This window comes from Scophthalmus maximus, chromosome 12 (assembly GCF_022379125.1).
Source record: "Scophthalmus maximus strain ysfricsl-2021 chromosome 12, ASM2237912v1, whole genome shotgun sequence".
NCBI classification, from domain to species: domain Eukaryota; kingdom Metazoa; phylum Chordata; class Actinopteri; order Pleuronectiformes; family Scophthalmidae; genus Scophthalmus; species Scophthalmus maximus.
In genome coordinates, this window is record NC_061526.1 from 2,621,780 (window position 1) to 2,645,027 (window position 23,248).

General features: G+C 40.2%; 1 protein-coding gene across 2 annotated transcripts in view; it reads right to left on the bottom strand.

Annotated features, from left to right (window-relative positions):
• The window catches only part of LOC118282529 (receptor-type tyrosine-protein phosphatase delta-like), a 328,854-nt gene that overhangs the window by 178,442 nt on the left and 127,164 nt on the right, over window positions 1-23,248 (bottom strand). For both annotated transcript variants that reach the window (XM_047336023.1, XM_047336022.1), the window contains exons 6-7: window positions 20,839-20,954; window positions 11,671-11,714 (exon numbers count right to left, since the gene is read on the bottom strand). The gene's annotated coding sequence lies outside the window, so the exon portion shown is untranslated. The remainder of the gene's footprint in view (window positions 1-11,670; window positions 11,715-20,838; window positions 20,955-23,248) is intronic.

Consider the following 23,248-nt stretch of genomic DNA (forward strand, 5'->3'; position numbering starts at 1 on the left):
CAGGGTGGGAATTAATCTGTTTGACAAGATCTCTCACAAACGATTTGCCTGGCTTTCCTTCAGTTGGATGTTGCCACTACCCTGCATATCTGAGGGGGTGAAGAATAAGCATGTTTCAAACATAATGCGGCCTGAATCGACTCAAAACATTGAAGTGAGCAGTGACAGGTTGTTTGTTGATGTGTTGGAAACACAAGGAAATAATGCAGCCCTGACAATCTTAATGTCGTGTCTGTTAAGTGAATATTAGCATTATTTAAATCAACCGTACAGCCATAATAATACATTTCCATCACGATCGGCTGACAAAGGCATTCTTTTCTCCACAAAGCACATTTTAGGCGTAAATCAAGCTTCCAAAAAAATTGGTTAATTTTGTTCATCTCACTCTTTCAAAACTATTGACACTGAGCAGACGTTTGAATCCATTATCTGGGATGCAGAAAATTAATCAAAGTAATGATTGAATAATTATCTCAAGTGCAATTAATTAAACATGCCAATGAACTCATCTTGAACAGCTGTCCTAGCTTCACCACTTAATCACTTGTGAGAATTACAAAACACAAATGGAGGACGCTGAGTGCATGCAATAATCTCTGCAAAGTGCATTGTTTACAAACAGTAATTAATATCACAACGTGTATTAGCGGGCAAAGTGACTGCAGTGCAATTCTGTAATTGTACCAGAGAGAGTTGGGGTTTCTTCCCCACTCTTGCCGCAGACGTGTCTTGTTAAGACAGCAGACTGATTATAAGGCCGAGTGTTGATATAATAGACTGCGTTCTCAAAATTCACACCGATTTATAGTGTTTTTGAGTCTATATTGTGTGGGTGCCATAGTGCCTTTTAAAATGTCAAAAACACATTGTCCTTTATTGCAAAATCTATAGTTTAACCTACTGAATGTCCTGGACACCATTATCCTGATGATTCATGCTCCGACCAATTTCTACCCACATACTGTAAAATGGATTTATTTTATGTTTCTACCTGAGGATGCAAGATAGTTCCAGCTATATTTGTTGGCAAAGAACTGTCCCAAAAGCCCTACTGAGATCCTGTAGTTTCTCTCGAAGCAAAAGTTGTGACCATGCCATCGTGAGAGTCTGTGGGATTCTACAATAAGGTAATTTCGGGCATCACATACACAGCTTTCATGGTCCGTGGAGCCTGACAGTCACAGCGGACTCAGGAAATGGTCTGTGTGGTTCTGACATATGAGGGATCTGTCCTCGACAGAGTAGCGTCTGGAGGCAGGAATGAAGACTGACAATAGGGAGCAGGAAGCCTACAAAAGAACAGTTTCTAATTTCCCATATGTGGACCGTAATGAGCTTAAGTTATTGTTTGCTGATTAAAATGATAAAGAAGATCTGTACTTTAGTTCTGCACAAAGAACTGCTGTATTATGACACAAGCACATATTATTATAATCTGTAATTATACACACTTATTATAGCCTATACAAAAAATGGTGCTATTGTCATTAGAACATAAAACCATTGTAGGGTTGAGAATATAAAAAGGATAATTAGCATATTCATTATGATTTTAATATATTTCATTGTACTGTACATTTAAGTGAGGATTGTACCATTGGAGCACAAGTGAGATAATACAGTAATTGAAATAAGCTTTGTGCAAACTGTGTGAGTCACCGCTCCTTTTTTTTCTTCTTCTTCTGAACTTCAAAACTCACATGTACAATGACAACATAGAAAATTAAATCCCTCAGAGGCGAAGTGAGAGATGATAAAATACGGCGGTCGGGGCATTTGACGACTGTCAGCCAAAGGTAACTTATTAATTAATATGAAGTATAATTAATATATAATCATCTCTAGGCACATAGGGTACATAATGTGTACATGAATTCAAAAGGCGCAAAATTACTGTCAAGGGATATTGCTGTGCTACCTAGTGCACCAGTAATCACCTACTTGCAACAACCTTTATTGCAAAGCATTAATTTAAATTCATGGCAGTGCATTGAGAATCTTTATTTAAAAAAGGGAAAATCAATCGTTTCTGAGTATAAGATGACGTTACTGTACGTGTAAGTGTGCTTTTTACGGTCTTGCATGACATTTTCGTTGAGTTCTTTTACAAGAGTGTTCCATTTGCAGATGTGAGAAAAATAATAGATGAAAATAACATAGTTTGTGCGCGACCTATGAATCTGCATTTTGAGCTACAGTTTCTTCAAATACAGTGTCCTTTGTTGTTTTCCACTCGCTAATTCTTCTCTCTGCCTTTTGCATCCATCTTTTCATGTCACTCTGGAGAATTCTCTTAATAGTGTCAAGAATTATGGATTTTTGACTGGGTTTAAAACTAAGTTGAAAGTACAAACCAATGTTGCCGCTTGTCGCCGCCAAAACATCCGGTCACTTTGATCATTTTATTGTTTGTCCCAGCAGAGTGCTTTGTTGGAGTCGATTTTCCTCCACTATAATTGGTGTCATGCCTGGTTTGGCTAAATAAGCCGTTACAACACAAGATACTCTGGCAGACTAAAAGGGAAACGTTGACACTTTGCTTAAATATGTATTGAGCAATTAGACTGCCGAGAAAAATCTGGGAGAGGAGGGCATGGTGTTGTACAAAGCTCTTACGACGACTTGTCGCAGTATTAATAGGAATAACTCACACTTAGTCAGATGATGTCTATTATCTAATGGACAGTCCCCCTTCTGTGTACGTCTAAGGTGCAATGTATACAATGTACACCATATTATTTTCTTTCAGTAGTCTAGTTCTTCCTCGCTCTTGCATTTTTTTTTATTTTAGCATGCGCTTCATGTTACATGTAAATCATTAACGACAACAACATTTACAGTGTTCTTGCCAAATTCTGAAATATTTCATCCCAGTTTTACATGCATGTTTTTTGCAGACTTTTGCTGTTATTTGGGCACATTACCACAAAATGGGTTCACCTCTGATCATCCAGTTACGCTCACCGAGAGTCAATAAAGTATGTATTTTTGTTAACAGAAAAGTACAAGGTTAAAATGTTAATATCTGGCAGTGACTACAATTCTCTACGCTACTGTCGCAGCGCCCCCCCGGCTCACACTTTCTCTCCCTCCCTTGCTCATTCGGTCTCCACAACTGCGCAAGTGCACACTCGCAGATGCAGACGCGAGCGCGCTCATGCTTCTCTCTCTCTCTCCTCCCTTCAGTGTACAAGTTGAGGCAGAGCCATCCATCCAAACCTGTAGACCATGAAATTAGGTTAAGACGTAAAGCTGTGAATGACACAGGTGTGGGTACAAATGAGAACATCCGAATGAGGAAGTACAGATCCAAGGCGGCTGATACTGTAGTAGTTATATGCATTCAGAATTGTATTTCACAGCTTCCTCCTTCATTTTATTTAGCCCACTTTCCCTGTTGTGTATTACTGGTCAGGACAGTGCATACGCATACATGCTGAGAAGCTGTATATAAGGATGTTAGGAGCTCTGTCATATTCTAGATCTCATTTCCCGTAGAAAACTTTAAAGTTAGCCAAGCTTGTCTGCACTTCTCTGCTTTTTTATATAAATCATGACATTTCTTTCTTTTTTTTCTTTTTTTGAAAACATTCAGATATTCAACATTCAAGACATTCTTCACTCCTGTCTTTGTTTGAATAATTTCCCTTAATGTACATCTAAGATTTATCAAGTGACGAGCGCAATAGCGATGTATTTTAAGATAATGTTAACCATATCACCAGACGGACCTTTGGTTTTGGATATTTCTTCTAAGCCTCTCTTTTTTCTGTCCTTGTAGAATTTTGGGGCTCAAGGGCATCATTCATTTTATACGTTATTTCTGCTAGAGTACAAAAATGTGTACGGGGTCTTTGTAAACTGATTGCAGGACGACATGCCATCCAACTGAAGGCCCATGTGTCATAGTTTTCAAATCTCCAGATTTTGCCTTAGCTATCTGTGAGGAAAAAGGAGCAACAGTAGGTCTGACAAAGTTTTAAACTTTGACGGCAGACATGGGAATTCTAGATGCAACAGATGTGTCTTCAACCCAACAACTCATGTCCATACTATAAAGTCAAAATGTACTGCTTAATAGGGTGCAAATCATTCTGCATTCACGAACAGCCACATTCATCCTGTGTGTAGATTAGATTAGATTAGATTATAAATCTATTTTTAACCCCGAATGGGGAAACTCACTTGCCACCAAGCCATACAGACAATGGACAATACAGACACTGCATTGGCACCGATGCCTCACTGGTCGCCCACTGACTGTAATGTAGTCAAGACATCCCCTCTCAAGGTCCATCCCTTTTTTCTTCACATCCCTTTGCCGCCACACAATACAGAACAAGAAATCTGACAACACAATCGCCGTGTTGTTAAACCATTCAATGCGGCATCGCAGCTCTGTAGAAAGGTTCAAAGCTTTTGAAAGCAACCACATCCACAGCTGGTTATGTGAGAGCACCATATTGACTATTGCTTTTACCATAATAGGTATTGACCTCCACATCAACGAGGATCTGCTGAGATCTGCAGTCCTTCAAACTCCACCGAGTTGGAGCACGAGAGTTTCTCCTCCAATCACCACAGGTCCACATTGATACAAAAGACTGCTGAGCACTTAAAAGGGAATAAAATATGCACAATGGCGAATGCGATGGCTGAATCTGATCTTGATTGATAGGGCCTTCGGGGCCATGTGGGGTGGGATGAAAGAAAGAGTCAAGAATGAATTTGCCAACTAATGATCCTTTCTGTTATTGAATTATGTTTAACTCGGGTATTCAACATACCATGACAGTGGGAATGAAAGAGTGGAGGTGTGAGTGGAATTGGAATGCCAATCAAAGAAAAAAAAGAGGCTATACACTGCAGCACAGGTTTTTTACTAATTGCCATGGAAGGCAGAGGAATAATTAACCTCAGTACATTCTGAATGCGTTGACATACATTACCGCAAAGATACGATATCAGAATAATTCTTTTTCTAACCTCAGATGCGTAGGTAGTATGGAAAGAATAGATTCAAGTGGGAAATGAGCTAATTTAATGTGTCAATTGCGGTGGCTTATGTGCTTACACACACGCACAAGCACAGGCACACACTACATAAGCACTCGTGGAAAGCCAAGGGTCAAGTGGTTTTCAATGTGGGCAATGAAAAGTCCTGACGCCAGCCAATATTTCCTGATGTGTTCTTTTTTGTATTTGCATACCGGGTGCTGCCTCAGCCAGCTCCTATTGTCGTAGCTTCCCATTTGAATGTCAACACTGTTATTAAAGCAGGTGATTCAGCAGCAGGTGTCTCTGTCCGTCTTTATCGTAGCCTAGATCTGTCTTTTCAGTGTCTTTTCTCTCTCGCTCTCTTTCTCCCTCTCTGTGTCTCTCCTGCCTTCCATCCCTGAGTTTTGTTTAACAGCTGTCATTATGTTTCTGCCACTTTGAAACCTCTATTTTTTCTAGGCCTGACATTCTACCACTCCTATCCCACTCAGTCTGACTGTAATGGGTGTAGCAGAGAAAGGTCCTTGTTGCTTCTCGCCTATATTTTCTTATTGTTTAAAGCCATCCCTGACAGTGTTGCCTCTGAGTAGCTCGGAGAAAAAAATCGACACTTTGTGGCAGCGCATGGTATTACCAGTAAACATTGTTCATTACCGCCTTGCCAGCTGATGACCAAGATTCGAAACCCTCCCGCACCTGCCTCTATTGTACTTCGCAGAAAGGGGACTATCTCACTTTAAGATGATAGCGCAAAGATGATCGATTACCTTGTTACAACAATGAGAATGAATTCATAAATGTTTTATTGTAAGCATTGAGTTTAACAATTAGGTTGCTCTATCTAATTGCCTCATTTGTCAACAAAATATATCTCCTTCAAGATAATGTTAGAATCAGCAAGTCTGAATTTTCCCTGTCAATCATTTTTGGACTATGTCAGAGTCAGTATAATGCAGTAAGTATAATTCAATAGGTTTTCAATTTTAATTAATGAGGACATGTTTCATGAGCCTGTAAAATTAATGAGTAAACCTGCAAGAGTTAATTTCAGTGTCTTCTAACTATCGATGAAGAAGCTCGCTGTGATTATGACATGGCTGTAAAAGGCTCATTCTAATATTATACACATGCAATAATGTAGGTTCAGGTCAAGTGTGTCTGTACATTCAAACTGGATCCCTAATTGATTGGTGATTCATTCAGGCAAGGCTCTTTTGTTTTGTTTTTTTACTTTGTTCAGTATGTCATTTAAAGTCTGGCATACAGATTTTAATGGGTCTGAAGTGGTCTGGATTGCTTAGAGAATGTAAGTCCTTCATGATTTAAAAGAGGGAGGAAAATGATTTCATTTTCTTAGAAATATTAATTTGCTCCTACGCTGAAGTGCACAGCTATTTGCGAACATTGGCTTAGGAGGTAAGAAGGATGTTACACTTACATCGAGATATGGGAATTTACGCTCATGCTCTCGTAACACACATTGAGACTGCCATACATAAGACATCCAAGTTGAAAACTGCAATATTTGAGCCTGATCAAATAACTATAATAATTGTGTCACTGAAAGAAAGAAATTAATGTGTAAAAGATTAAGGAACCAGAATACTGCCTTCTGGTTCTCCAGTTACCAAATACTGGAGGGGATCATGCTTGATCACATCCATCATAGACAAAAACAAAATTAATGTTTCTCACATATTTGCATTTTTCTCAGTTTGACTAATGAGGACTCTTAATTGTCATGTAATTAGACAAAAGTGTAGTTATGAACTTCCTCAGGAATGAACATTTAAGAGAAGATTGCTTAATACCCACTGGTCCAAGGGGTAGAACTGAAGACCTGTGCAGTCTGTGTACAACATTTTTTAAATTTAATTTAGAGTGGAAAAGGAGATTGTTGTGACTGTGGTTGTCGTCAGCATTTAATGGTTTCCATATTGCAAATACTCAAACAGTAATTGCCTCTCATCTCCCATTGGTTTGCCCATTTATTTTTCAGCCTAATTTGATTTTACCATTAAGATGAGACATTTGATACCTGGATATTTCAATTACGTGTTGTGGTTTTTTTTTGTGGTTTTGTTTTTTTGGTACAGATGATTAACCATAGTTTATTAGACTTGTAAATCATTGTGTAGACATATATTTTAACCAATGCCCTGCTGAAAGGCTTCAGCAAAAGGTTCACAGCAGGTTTCTGTCATGATCTGGTGTTTTCATTTCCTGTTTTATTTTGAAGTAGTTCCTTGTGTTTCCGCACTTCCTGTTTCCCTGTCTTTTGTCTGTTTCCTTTACTTTGCCAATGTCGCCTGCCCCTGTGATCGTCTGCACCTGTTCCTAATGTGTCTCACCTGTGTTCAATTTGCCCCACCCTCCACCTGTGTATTTAGTCTCTGTGCTTCGCTTTGGTCAGTGTTGGGTCGTCTGTTACACTCCCGGTCTGCGCCTGTTGTTTTCCCCCCCAAGTCTGTTCATGAGATGCTGTTGGTTTCCTTGTCGTCCACCCCGGTATGTCCCTGTGGTTTTGGTTCCCAATCTGTTCCTGAACGTCTGTGATTTTGCCCCTGGCTCTAGTGTTTAGTTTGGACTCCGTTTTTTGCTACTTCTTGTGAACACCTTTTAGTTGGACTGTGTTTTGTTGTTTTATGTACAGACTCCGTAGGTTTAGTTTCTTTTGCTGGATTAAAAACTATTTAAAGTGCACTCCTGCATTTGGGTCCTGCTTCCATCTCAACCCTGACAGGTTTTTTTTGAGTCATGATGATGAGGGGCAAAATGTTGATACTTAATCATGCAAATGGTAGATTTATTGGTGACTTTTGAGATTTGAATAATAGATCTGACCATGAATCACTTGGCACAGCCGCGAACCGATGATGTAACCAATAACCAATCAGCAAAGTGCATTGTGGAAATCTGGAGCCAAAGATGATTCAGGGTCTCTAAATATGGCCATAGAGAGTATGGATTTGTAATTGTGATTCTTCCACCAGATACTTTGTTTTCTATGGGGGTGATTTGCACATGAGAGTGGATAGAAGGAAATAAGGTTTTTCCAGCTCTGAAATATTCATAATTAAAATTATAATAGCAGCCAGCAACCAGTATGTAAAAAATTAATGGCATCCAGAGTTGAGAAAGTCACAGTGCCTCTTCGTGTTGCAGTCGGAGCTTCTCTGTTTGTTGTTGTTGTTGTTTTAGTGGCTGGTTCAGACTTCATTCACATCAGTGCATGCGAGTCCCTCTCTGTGAACCCAATGGCCCTCCCCTTGTATCGTCACACTAATTTCCACCCTTTTCCGGGCTGTGGCGTCTTTCAGAGAACACAAACGTTGTTGCCAAGTCCACTTAATATAAGCGACTTTGGGCTTGTTTCAGTTTTTTGGGCTTGTTTCTAAAGTGTAGTTGCTAATTTGGGCTCGCTCCCTGTCCGTTTGGCGCTCTCTCCACTCAAACAAAAATGGCTAGTTTGTCCCATAATGCAACTACCGCCAACAACTCAAGTATGACGACGCATGCATAACGCGCCCTCGGGGGAAAAAAAATATCAGGAAAACACAAAGGGAGCGGTTTTGTGTAGCCGACAATCCTTTTCTTTTGGTCTGACATGCTTGTGCAAAATCGCGAGGCAGTGAATATTTTATTTAACCAGGAAATTAGCTACAAAGAGCTGATAACATAATTGGAGGTCTTTTTCAATAACCATGAATTATAGGAATTGTCAATAGTTTCTTGGAACAAAGGTGGTATAAAAAAAGGAATAATCAGGTTATTGAACCTGTATGATTATCTGGTAGAGAATTAGCTCAGAATATGCACATTTTATGTCACAGTTTTCCTTGAACCCATGTCTATACTATTCATGTCTGACGTGACTCATCACTGTAGAGATATGGAATTCATTTTTTCCCCCTCAACTACGCATTTTGATATGACTGCCACTAATATCAATCATATTGGCAAGATTTCCAGTTCAGTGACTGAATATTCTCATATCCGGTGAGACTGGGGACGGCACTTTTTCTTCCCAAGCAGGCAATGGCAATATTGCATGTCTTTTGAGTTTATGCAAAGCATCTCCCTTTTCCCTACAACAGCACTCACTCAGAGCAGCCATGGCAAATATCATTAAATGCCCTGCTAACACCCGACCCCCTCTACACGCACACACACGCACACACACACACGTACTGTACACCAACAAACACACTGCTCCCTTCTCTCTACCGATACTCATTTCCCCCCTTCTTTTTCTTCCAGGCTATCACTGTGGCGGCGCACGAAGGAAGGAGAGTGCATTGATCTGCCAAAGTGAGCAGCCATTTCACAGGGTGAGTCTGTGCGGCGCTCCTGTCCCTGAATGGGAATTGCTCATTTCACCTGGCTGCCTTGACGATGGCAGAATAGTGGGAAGCCCCACTGGAGGGGAACAAAGGGAGGGAGGGAACGCAGGAGTCAGGGCCCTGGTCAGGACTTGGCAGGCAGCAGATAAGAGCTCCTCATGCGGCTCCTGCATGCACTCACCACTGCTGCCGGAGCCTCTCTTTCTCTGTCTTTCACGCACGCACGCATGCACGCACGCACGCACACACACACACACACACACACACACACACACACACAGCTATTCTCCACACATGTGAGGCACTAATAACAACTTTGGCGTTCTGGTGAGTCAGTCGTCTTTCTTCAGGCAAGGATAAAAGTAAAACATGGTGCCATTATTGAGTCTGATGTGGAATTCCTAGAACAGGGCTTTAGTTCAGCCTGTATTCCACTCAGTGCCAAGATGCCATGTGTCCACGAGATCTAATATTATGTCCGAAAGCGGGCACTGGTAGACTGATAAACAATCCACTAAAGTATTCATGACAGTCACAGGGACAACATACAGTATAGGAAATCTGTAGAGTGGTAGATCAGAAGAGTTGTAGCTGCTGAATAACTTGGGTCATTTGCATTTTAATATGAACTATGTCATATTTAAATTGGAACTATCAATCGGGTGCCGGTTTCATTTCATGTGTGTGTGTGTGTGTGTGTGTGTGTGTGTGTGTGTGTGTGTGTGTGTGTGTGTGTGTGTGTGTGTGTGTGTGTGTGTGTGTGTGTGTGTGTGTGTGTGTGTGTGTGTGTGTGTGTGTGTGTGTGTGTGTGTGTGTGTGTGTGTGTGTGTGTGTGTGATTTTATGAAGTACTGTTTCACATTATCTTTTGTAAGTAGAGAAATAAAGTTGGGGTCAACTTCAGGTGTACAAGGTGCAGAACTTTGAAACTGGAGGTCACAGTTCACAGCTTGAGCACCATGGATGGCACAGTGGTGACTAACTCTGACTGCAGACACTGAGGTTGTTAAAATATGCCGATTCGCTGAGCCTAGATGCTAATAGTCATTAGCAAACAGTGTAGAAAACAATTCAGCTGCAGGGTCTCATTATTTTTGATCTGGTGCTTTAGCCAGTTGAATTGACAAACATTGCCGGCGAAACGTCATATCGGCTGTCGCAAATTTTATGTTAATTCCGTGGGTAACTTGATGACAGGCCTAAATTAAACTCGGCTGATGTTGGTTTGTGTGCTGTACGCACGCTGATGTCGGTGCTTGTCGAAGACAGTTTGTGAAGGAAAGACCTCCAGTCTGAAACACCACTGTCTGTTTCTTCCCCTTCGAGCATATCATGTCACTGTCAGAGATGTCATTCTCCCAACTGAACTCCCCTTCATATTATTTCCGTAACTCACATGTCATATCACATTAGTAACTTAAAACACAGAATTTGCAAAATATCTAATAGTTCGTCAACAGAAAGTGTTTTTTAGAGACTTCAAACATTGCATGTTATTTTTCCCTGCAATTTAGCCAAATTGACTCTTAGGATAATGTACCACTGTAATTGGTCATTTGGCTGCAATTTTGCATATTAAAAAAACAGATTTCATGCATGTTAACTGGCATGAAAGTGGAGCCTTCAGCCTTCCTGTATCTCTCTGGCAGTGCTCCCATGCCCCTAAACCCACTCCTATCCTTCATGTGTCCGAAACACATTCTATCCAGCCACTTCATTCCCTCACTTCATCCTTCACATGTTCTCAAATTTATTTCTCTATCTCTCCCCTGGTCAGCTCACCTCCCTCCCTCCATCTCGCCTATCTCTCCGCTGCTTTCCTTGCTCAGTGACAGTCTCATCACACTCTATCAATCAGGCTTGTGAAGAGCGGGCGCAGTGCAGCACAGCATTGCACAGTCCTAGTCTGGTCCCATCAGTGCCAGTCAGTCTCCCTCACCCTCTCAGTCACTTTAAAAAGGTTTAGGTTTGCCAGATATAGTCCCTCCCCACCGCCCCGTTGCTGGTCAAGAGATGGGAAGCATTGAGCTGGCGTCTAGATTTGGCTGAGCACTTGATTTGATAGTGCTGGACGTATTCTCCGGCCCGTCTTGGCACTCAAACTGAGCAGTTCTTCTCTTAAACAAAGATTGATATTTGGACACGTGATCTCATCTCCCAACCCTTATCGGATACAGTCGAAAAACATCAAGAAAGCGCAGCATGTGGGCATCCTTGATTTGTCACATGGAATTTAAGCAAATGGGAAATGATGCGAAACAGAGGTCAGAACATTTTTTGTCATCAGATAGCTATCATTCTTTGCTGTTTTCCTATCAGTTTCTTACCTGCCGCAGGCCTCATCCTGTGGTTGACGTCTCAGGAAAGAGAACTGAATAAATGAGAAAGACAGAGAGAAACAGGATAGGGATGAATAGTTTAATCAACCTGTCTTTGTGAAGGGAAGATCAGGCATTTCCCTGCATTTATTACATACAACAAGGACTGCTTCATAAAAAAGATAAAAAGCGCCAAGTAAATTGAATGTACGTTATAAAAACTATTTCTGTTATACTGTTCATTTAATTAATTCATTTATTCTGCTCCATTATGTGCAAAATAAATGGTCAGGACTGATAGAACACTTGTTTTGCGACCAAATTTCAGTAGAAGGAACAAAAATTGCATGTGCAGCAGAGAATGACTCCACCACAGTTATCGATTGGCTTTGTGAATTATAATGAAAACAAGTGTAATTACATTTTCCTTTAAGTAGCACAACAAATTAGGCTTGAATTATTCTGGAAGCAAAATAAGGGGGACAATTGCATTCAATGTGCTGGGAAGATTTTCTCAGGCTGTTTTCTTGCTCAATGCATTAGCAGATGCTGCTGTGCCCATACAAGCCTGTGGTCTAATATTCTTGTAAATGATAAGCTACTTGTTTAACCAACAGGGAGAAATTTGCTTTGGGTGATTACAACAAAATTGACTGAGGATAAACGTTTGTTTTTTTCTTTTGCCCAGCCACACTGAGTTTCCTTTAATTTGACTCATTATCGTTTAAAATGTTATTGTTGGGCTTTTTGGCAGTCAAATGAGATGATTAGCAATGAATGTCATGATTAAAGCAGTCTTTGCTTAAAACTGCTTATTCGTGTTAAATCAGTCATTTTCCTATATGAATGCAATGTTGTTGGCCATTTTCTTATTTTTTCTTAAGAAATGGAAGCAAACATAACTCTCAATATTTAAATGCAGTAATGGCGGGAATTAAATCATTTATTGAGACTGGGGGAAAAAATTACCCAGGTGAGAATGTGGCTGGTACCAAGGCCCTTCAACCTAACTTCAACAACAATGTGTTTTTCAGAGTTCCTTGTTATCTCGGTTCTCTCTATACACCCTGTTCATGCTAATGAAGCCACAAATTAAATTGTAGAACAGAGGAATATTAGGGCGCCTGCCGTTTTGATGTGGTGAGGAATACTCAATTAGGCTTGATTTGGCCCCAGTAATTATTAAATTATAGCTCAGATAAGTGTTCAATGGCAACAAATGCTTTGATGGACTCCATTCTGTAACAAAGGCAACGGGTGAGCAAAGACGAAAATGCCAGAACAGAAGAGTGAAAAGGGTGAGAAGAAAAAAAACAAAAAACGCAAGTGAAAAAGTGACAAGAAAGCTATCGCACTGGAGCCCCTGTCTGCAGCAGCCATATTTCATTACACAGCACCGAAGCTTAGGAGGCAATCAAGCATATTTAGCCATCATCGTCTCGCAACCCCACCCCCCCCCCCCCAAAGCAATTATTACACCCCAGTTTTTTACTGTGCTTTGCCATGGGGAAAATGAACCACAGTACTTATCAGCTCAATGCATACACAAGTGACTGGGGTGGAGGACATGGTGTGCATATGTGTGGGCATGCGCGGATGCTTGTGTTTGTTTTGGGGAGGGTGTCGGAGGGGAGCGGCAAAGCCAGTTGACCGCTAGTGAGCAATCGGTTACCTTTTTCAATCCCATTAGCTCAGTTACATCAGCACATTTAGGAGCAGCAGGCGGAGCGAGTGGAGATACAGAGATAACCATAAACATGTCACCAAAAATGCATTGTTATTTGCATTCATATTGGAAAGAGCCAAATTGATGTGGGGTCAAACAGGGAAGGTGAGGGTTTATGACCTGTGCATAGCTCTGCTGTCAGCAGCTCTGATCTATCGGACCGGTCAGCCTTGTCAGGCTTTACGCCTGATTATATTATCATGGCTGACGATCAATGAGAATGACTGATCGTTCATGCGCAAAGGGGAGCATAAGAATGCAAACAGTACATTCTTTTGTAATATGGTGAATGCAAATGCATTTCCCACCCTATAGTCATCTAGGGAAGTGATGCTTTGCATTCCAGTGCAACACAAAACACCTCAAAATACTTTGTCTGTGTCTTGCTCTCTTATCTAGTCTGTGTTTTCTGAAATATTAGTGAGCAGTAATAGAGTGAAATTGCAGAACTGTGGGAAAAAAACAACAACAAAAAACCCACCATACTTTACTAGTCTGTGGGTTTTCAGCAGCTAATGTGCAGTCATTTGGGTGGCACAGCCGCCAACTGCAGCATTAGTCCCCATCTGGGGACTTGTGTTTGGTGAAAGTGCGTCTCCATTTGTGAGACTCTTCAGTTCTGGGCATCCTCCCCGAGTCCATAACTCAACGTCTCTCTATCACTCCCATGCGACTGGCTGTCATAATCATCAGCATTATGCTTCCTCAATGGGCCTGATTTACAAGTCTGGACATGGCACCAGCACGGTGCCAAGGGGTAAACATGAGGCTGTTTGCTACGCCCAGTCTATTTCTCCCTACCGAATGTCATTGGGGGGGAAGTAGTTTTTTGGATGTATGATTTATATACAATACTGCAAATAAAAGCCTTAATAAATTATCCATTTTTGTTCAAAATGCTTAATGTAAGCTTTATTTATGCAGTTAAATGTGTATAATTAAGTGTACATGAATGTATTCATTCATTAGGTTCAGAATTTTGCCTTTTAATGAGGGACTGTACAAAAATTAGAAGGCAGTTGAGGAGTCATTAAAGGTAGACGGTCATTGACTATTTTATTTATTTTTTTCCCAAGGGACGGTGGTCTGAACTTTTGAGGGGGTGTGGCGGGGGGTCTATTTTGGTCTTTTGTTCATATTTAAATTCAGTCTGATCTTGCAATATATTGCAAGATATATATATTTTTAGAAAAGTTATGACTGATGGTGGATTTTAGTGTACATACTGTAATGTGTTATTTATAGTGGCACATGCCACATGTAGGACAGCAATACTGTCTGTGTTTGCAAAAAATATGCCATAATAAGTTAGCATGATACATGGTGACCTAGCTCACTGAATCATAGCAGTAATATCTGTTTCCGTGAGAAAAGATTTAGATAGATATGACAATTAGAAGTGAAGTTTTTCAAGTACAATTAGGGCTATGTGAAAATGATTGTTCCATGAAGATATTAAAGTTGAAATTATAGTATGCCATTTAAATTCTTTGCTATTTGTCTATTTTAGTCAATGAGGTAATGAGTTTAACCTAGTTAATAATATGGTATTATTTTACATGTTGGGAGGCCCAAAAGATAACAACAACAAAACAATTGACATAAGACCCACCCTTATGATTTTCAAGCAGCCCCTTTTTCATTTGTTATTGTGATGTGTTTTTAAATTAAAAGGTAATCAAAGTTTCTTTTTTAAAAATAAAGTGCAAAGTCCATGAAAGATAATCAGACAGAGTTAAACTCGATTGAATTCCGTCTGCATCTGTACTAACTGGACAGTGATATGTAATGATACGTTTTCTAATATGTATGTGGACATTCTTCACCTCGAGGCTGCACCTGGCCCTTTTCTTAACCCTCTCACTCATTCCATAAATTTATATTTTCCCATATTCATCCACATATTGCACCTGTTAAGCGATAGGCCACATAAATCAATACACACGCGCAGACACACACACACAGACAATAATTGCTATATGCGGCTTCCAGACTGCCTGCTCATGGCTGCCATTTCTTATCACTCTGGATGAATATAGCACCGTCCACCGTTATGAAGGCACTTTTGCTCGCTGTTAACTGGAGGAGAAGAGGGAGAGGAGGATTGGATCTTTTTGTTCAAATTACCTAAGCTGCTCACAAAGCTCTTTGTAGTGCGGCGTGCTTATATGAAAATTCACTGAAAAGAGAAGGGAATCTTGTACAGTGGGAAAAGAGTCTTAATGACAGAGAATCACCTCCACTCCTGTGGATTTCACTCATTCCGTTGTGTATATTCCGTTATTCATGGGTTTGTGTGTATTTTATTTTGCACATATACTAAATTAATACTGTCCAATATAGTCAGGAGGCACGCAAAGAATTTCACTCTGCTTTATTACAACTTTGGGCGGTAATGGCAGCAGATAATGTGCAGATTCTTTTTGGGATCACTCCGTCTCAGGGCACATGAACTGACTTCATCCCTCCCAGTTTCTTTTGCTTCACATTTCCGCTTCTAAAGAAATGGCGAGTGTAATATTGCCATCTGCGGTATTAATTTGAAATGCCTAATACATAAGCTAATCAAGCACGTTTATTTTTCCTCTTGTCGAGTTGTACGCTTTTTTTTTTTACATTTGCGAGGAAATAAGAGCCCTGTAGTTAATGAACTAAGCCGAAATGAGCTTTCATAACTGTGAAATGAAATCACTAAAAAACACAAGGCACATATCCTCTTTCTCTATGGCTCGTAATGTTCCACTGAGAGGGAATTCGATTTTTTTTTTTTCTTCCTCCAAATGGCATCAACAGTAGGTGTTAAAATAGCAGGGGGAGCCCATCGGCGGACAGCGTGATGTTGTGAGACAATTTGATAGACAACAGCACAGCAGGAGAAAAAAAAAGAGGAAGTGGGATTCAGGACTACAGAGCCAAGAGACACTTTCTCTTTCACTCTCTTGCTCCCAACTGCTCCCAGTGACAGAGTCACGGGCCGCTGCACAGACAGATGGCTGTGTGTGTGTGTGTGTGTGTGTGTGTGTGTGTGTGTGTGTGTGTGTGTGTGTGTGTGTGTGTGTGTGTGTGTGTGTGTGTGTGTGTGTGTGTGTGTGTGTGTGTGTGTGTGTGTGTGTGTGTGTGTGTGTGTGTGTGTGTGTGTGTGTGTGTGTGTGTGTGTGTGTGTGTGTGTGTGTGTGTGTGTGTGTGTGTGTCGCGACGCGACGCCGTTCGGCTTTGTACAAGTGTTAGAGATGGAGGATGGAGTGCGAGAGATGGAAGGGGATAAAATGAAGGAGGGAAAAACACTGCAGAGGTGTGTGTGTGTAAGAGAGAGCAGTGACTTTCTCATGCAAGCATTAATCCAGGTACTCTTTTATTCCACATCCAAATAGCTTGTGTACTTCATTACAGCAGCAATAAAGGTTTATTTGCGCCGTCACTTGCGTTCACTCGTCATACTGCGCAGTGAAGGCATTGCGCGCAAGGGACCTCTCCCGATGACAAGAGACACACCTATTAGAAGTGTGTGTGTGTGTGTGTGTGTGTGTGTGTGTGTGTGTGTGTGTGTGTGTGTGTGTGTGTGTGTGTGTGTGTGTGTGTGTGTGTGTGTGTGTGTGTGTGTGTGTGTGTGTGTGTGTGTGTGTGTGTGTGTGTGTGTGTGTGTGTGTGTGTGTGTGTGTGTGTGTGTGATAGATTCTGTGTCGACATACTGCCATCTACTGGATTTTACCATAATTTCAATATACAGTTCTTTACCATTATAACTCTACTTGCACACATTGCATGCAGTCATGTATTTTCCTTCACTGGTTGAGTTTTTCTATACCCATGACAACTTTTTAGATATTCCCATATATGCATATGTCCGTGGACAGAAAGCAGTAACTAATTTACACTGAACGTTTCTCCCTTGTTTTGTCATAGAAAAGTATTTTCTTTCTCTTTGAATACATGGAGATAGTTAATTTGCATACCAACTTGAGATGTGTACAGTATGTATTCTCAGATGAGGACAAGTGTGTTAAACTACTGCAACCTGTTGGTTTTCGCCAACTAAAGAAGCTTACTTATTTTGGAGTGAAAATCAATAGGTGATAAATACTCGGTTAACTTAATCGTTGTATGTATCTGTGCATCTCTGAGGGTACGGAGCGGCATAAATAGAAGCAATCGGAAGCTTATCACTTTAATGATGGAGGTGAGACTCAATCTGTTAAATTTTGGCAGTCAAATTGTGATCTGCAGCACCATCTTGTGGCGGTGTAATGCCGGGTGAAGGTTAACACCAGCATATGGCAGAAAAAATATCTAAATATGTACATTTGTAGATAATAATAATCATTACATTGACATTTCAAACTGCGTGAGTGACCTTTCTATTTTGTCTTTTCAAACAAAGGTAGATTCAACATTTCCCTTTCATTCCTTTTGGGGAATATAACCAGGCCTTAATTGATTAGATCTTGGAGCTGCTATCCGAGCGCCCGAGAGTGAGATCTTGATGATGCATTTCAAAAGACCACAAGAACCATTACCTGTCACATGACTAATGAGCAGCCGCCGTGCAGTTAACGGCCATAAAATATGCACCCGACTTAAAAAGCTCATCCATATAGTGCCTTGAGACAAGTCCCTGCATTTCATTAAACACACACATTGCCTCGGCTCTCTTATTTCCTCCTTTGAAGAGGAAATAGTTCAATTTTTCTCTGCTTGTTGGCTCATAATTACAACAGCAAAGTCATGTTAAAGAATTAGCACTATTATTACGACAAATTAGGGGAGGTTATAAAATTGAGCCCACAAAACCTCCTCGGAACAATCCTGCCGATTCAAAGTCGCGCAGTGTAGAATCATGCACCGTATTTCCGTAAGAAATTTGGAGGTTATCATCAGTTGTCACTAGTCATTTAATATTATCCCCTTTTTGTATTTTTTTCTGATCTACAGTACTGTGGCCAGCACGTCAATCTCTAATCCTGTCTGTTTGTGGCTCAGTAGGGAGATTCGCCCTGGGAAAACCGCGAGCTACTATCTGACATGAAACAAATTTGATCCATTTTCCAGTGCATATCTGTCTTTTTCAGACAGGCGCTTTTCAAAAGAAAATATGTCAGCAGTCTGGGGATTATGCTTTTATGCTAATCACTAAAAGACCCAACCTGCCCAACATTTCTTTGGTTTTTCGACGATGCGGAGGGACGATTAAAAAGTTTTTTTTTTTCCCATTCAGATGCTTATTTTTATCTGCTTTTATTCTCATTGTGTGAATACAATCAGACGTATTAACCAGTAACGTAATGCTTCGCTGAACTACATGATTATCTTGAGCGAATGGAAACGGATTTGGCGGAGAAAAAAAGCAGATGGACTAATTTCACGAACCTTGTTCTGCTGATGTTGAGTGAACTCATCATTATTCCTGCACATTTGCTCTTTTCACAGTGGGCACACTGAGTTGACACAGTTCATTCAGTTGGGGGTTAAACTCTCTGAGCAACCTTGTGGCGATGTATTTTCTTCTCAGTCCTGGGTACTGGCAGCACAGCAACATACCGTACTGCATGTGCTCATGGAGGAAATGATGCTGTATAATACACATTTGTAATCAAGCACGTATGGTGTAGTGGAATAGCTTCGAATGACGACAAAAAACACTTGTCTTTTACTGTGAACACTTACTGCTCACTATGCTGCAGTTTACAAACAAGAAAGTGAACTAACTTTAGCATGACGGACATTCTTTCATCCCGCTCTCACGTTCATCTCATCACACAAGCTAGCGAGAAGACACAACAAACAACGTCCGTGTAGGCCACCTCCAAATAAAAGCACTTTCTGTGACATCTGTAGTAATACTGAATCACCGTTATTAACAAGTAACGTTGTGTACACTTCTCACATGTTTAACTATAAATCATGTACTGTAAATAATGTAAATAGGCGAGTTTTAACCACGCTATAACATTTCCTCAAGACTGGATTTAAACTAAACAAGATGGATTGCTTATTTAAGAGTCTTAACAAACATTTCACAACATATGGTCCGACTGTTTGTAACATAGTACATATTTGGTAGGCGTTCTTGCCCTCATTGTTCTTCCTCCCATGTCGAGTATGTGTGTTTGTGTGTGTTTTTTTGCGAACCGATTGTTCGGTGTGCTCAAGTGTAAGCGCACAACGTGTGGGATGAGTGTGATGGATTCCTGGTATCGTTGGTATTTATTTGTGGCGTGCCTATCACCACAATTCCCCAGTCGCAGCTTACTGCAGGGTGAAGCTGAGCGAGATGTACTCTCGAAGCTGGCATGAAGCCACTGGACTTAGCAATAATTCATCGGCCAAAAAGCCCTCCATGTACTCACCCTGCAATATTTATACCCCGCCGAATGTATTTTTCCCAGCTACATCATTGCACAGACGCAGGGCAGGGATTTTCTTTTTCGGAAAACAGTTCTAGTATTTCAAACCTTATCTTAAATCTGGGAAACAATTCAATGAATTTGTCCAATAATCACGTTCTGTCCACTTAGAATGATGTAGCGCCAAAACCTGTTTTTTAAAACTTTGGTTTTTTGGATTTTTTTTACATTTTTCATGCCTAGATCTAATCCTGTTTCGACATTTTCAGCTATCTATGTGGAACCGTATATTCCTCTGGCAGCAAAACTCAATTACAGTGATGATAATTGTATTACTTTTACAATTTAAACAACAGTAATTTGGGTGTTTCTCCAAAAAACAAGTACTACTTTTTCGTAATTATTTACTCAAACATGGAAAACACAAAATATAGATAGATAGATAGGTAGGTAGGTAGGTAGACCTTTCGAGTGTGTAAATGTTTAAGGTGAGCTACACCATTGTTATTGTTTTCAATATTTTTAAGTCTGGCAGCTATCCAATAAGTCGTGACAAGAAGACCCCATTGACACGTTTAAGTCACTGCAGCAGTGTGTGCTTTAGGTCGTGTATTTTTATTTTCGATGAAAAATAAATCCAGCCTTTAAAACAAATTATCTTTTAAACTATGGCCATTGAAAAATGTGGTAAATTAAAAGACGATTTTTACAAAATCTTAAAACGTGCTTATTTCATCCACAAAATTGCAATTATGTTCTCTTTATACCATTTACAAAATAAAAAGCTCCAACTCAATTTAAAAAAAACAAATACCTTGTTTTGGTTTAGAAAGGCTTTTCATGTTTTTTCCCGATGAAAATACTGTTGTATTTATTCTGAAAGCAGCTTTTCTCATATTAGAGACTTACAGTGAAGAGAAAAATGCTGCAGCCTATTTTGCAATTAAGCTTTTTGTTTTTTTTCTTTCCTCAAGAACTAATTAGATGAAGCTATTACTACATTATCAACCACAAATATGAAGTTTGATATGGAAAACCTTGTCTGGGGAAAACAGCTGCTTCATGGATTGTGTGGTTTTTTGAAGTGGAATGAAAAATTGTCCCACTCACCAAGAAATGAGGCTCCTCTTTTGGTTTCATGCAGGTGCCAACATGCTGCCCCCGATGCTGCTGTTTAACCTCGCCGACACACCACCAAAGTGAATGAATGCCCCCGTTGCCCCCACCTAGGAGATGAGGAAAAAGTCAGCAAGGTGAGGTTTTCATCTCCCACGTCTGAACATGAAATGAGGCACAAATTTTAGTTCAAAGCAAACTGAGTAACAATAAAATATTCTACTGCTGTGTTGATAACAGCATCAAAATCAACTAACATCAATACACCGATTGCCTGAGAGGCTTAATCCATCAATATCCATAGATGAAATGTATTTCTAATAATATCATGTTTTGCATGGGCTCTTATCAACAATGCACTCAATACAGCATTTCATTTGGCAGAGAGGAGGCAAAAATATACCAATGTCAGTTAGCGCAAACTAATATGTCAGATTTCATACGATCACTTTGCCTTTTTTTGTTTTTATCGTGCCGCTCAATTTGTTTAACCCCCTTTGGATGTCATACATCTTATGAAAAGGACAGATGATATTGAACGTAAAACCAAATCTTTGATACTGTAATGGACTGATGTTCATCATCACTGACATTTGGCCAATGTAGGACGACTGTATTTCCAAACATGTGTCAATAATAGAAAGAACTACTGTAGACAGGCTTGAGTCTGATGTGCCTCTGGAATACATTATGTTTATTTGCATAGCGTTTGCCCTTCTGTGCAGGTGATAAAGCTGTAATAAGCCTGGATTACATTATTTGATTTTGTGTGTCTGTGCGTGCGTGTGCGTGCATGATGAATATGTATTCTTAGCAGTGTACCTTAATGTGTGCAGACTGAAATCTGTTTTAGTTGTTTTGGCATGCCTCCCCATCGCCAGCAGGGCCAAAGAGAGCCCGACTGCCATGTTACTCGTGTGGCATCGTGAAAGTGCAAGTCCCTCCAAGCGCTATAATAAATCATCTCAGATGGGGCTGGGCCACAACACATGCGCACGCATACACACACACACACGTTTTCTTTGACATAACACAATTCATCACATTTAATTAGTATCGTGACAAAATCATATCAAGAGATGCGCGGTGGCAGGACGAACTGTTGTATTCAGTCAGGTAATACCACACATCTGAGTGGAAGACCTATTTTTCTTTTTAACACAATGAATGACCATTCCCGCTGTAGTATCCTTGAATATTAGTCAACCACTAATCTACACAAATGAACATCTACACATAAATCCAAGACTGAACAGAGATTAAATGTAAATTCCTTGGGGGCTGATTAAAATATACAACACTTGTCAAGACAGCATTTATCGCTAGTAATAGGTCACTTTTTTTAATTTTTTCATCAGTTTCAGGAAGTTCACTTGGGAAAGTGTTTGGGCTGCGCGACCCATTGCTATTCTAAAGCAGGTCGCCTGCTACTGCTGTGAATTGTCCTTTATTTAACACAACTCTATCTGACAGGTGTAGGGCACCCATGTGCCCAGCGTTCTCGCTAAAATGCACTACAACATAATTTAACAAGTGTCTTTAAGGTTCTCTCTCTGAGAAGAAACCGGCAGACTCAATTTAAATTTAATGCCTTAATGGTTCTTGAGCAGGACATTCAACTGGCCTCCGACAGACTAAGTGATAGTGACAAATGTTGCTGTCATTTACAATACATCAGGCACAAAGTCTAACTTGGTTAGCTGAAATAGTTAGACTTTTAGTTAGACTTGTCTATTTTTATACTGCCTTTCCACTGAAGCTACATTTATGGCTGTTGTATTTAATTCAACTCTCTTTGCCACCAGAGGCTCCAACTAATTTTCACAAGTTTTCCCAATAACTGCAACAAGGGACAGAGGGAATCATAATATATATGTGTGTGTGTGTGAGATGCTGTGGGTGAAAAGTATCATTGCCTCCTAGCATCAGCACTCACCTCTTTAACACGCTTGGGAATATGTGGCCAGGTTCTTTTTAATCTTTACATTGATGCTCTATCCAAGCAATTGAAATCCTGCACTGATTGGTAACACTCCAGTGAATCATATTCTGTATGCAGATAATCTTAAGGGTCCTAAGTGCATATAGTACTGTGTATGGTGTGGAACGTGAAGTCAAATACAGTGCAAGCAGGCTGTTCAAATTACTGACTTTACATTGTCTGATAACAATATTTGTAATAAAGTGAAATACATTTGACATTGTATCATAGATGACAGATGATGAGGATATTTTAAGGCGATTCTGCACGATGTACTGTATGCACAAGGAAACATTCTCTTACACAAGTGCACACAAGCATAGTCTACATTACTCTATACTGCTCACTTGTGGTGAAACTACAGAAAAGCAAGCCTACAGACTTGATTTGAAGTAGCTTATAATGAGGCCAGCAGGATATTAC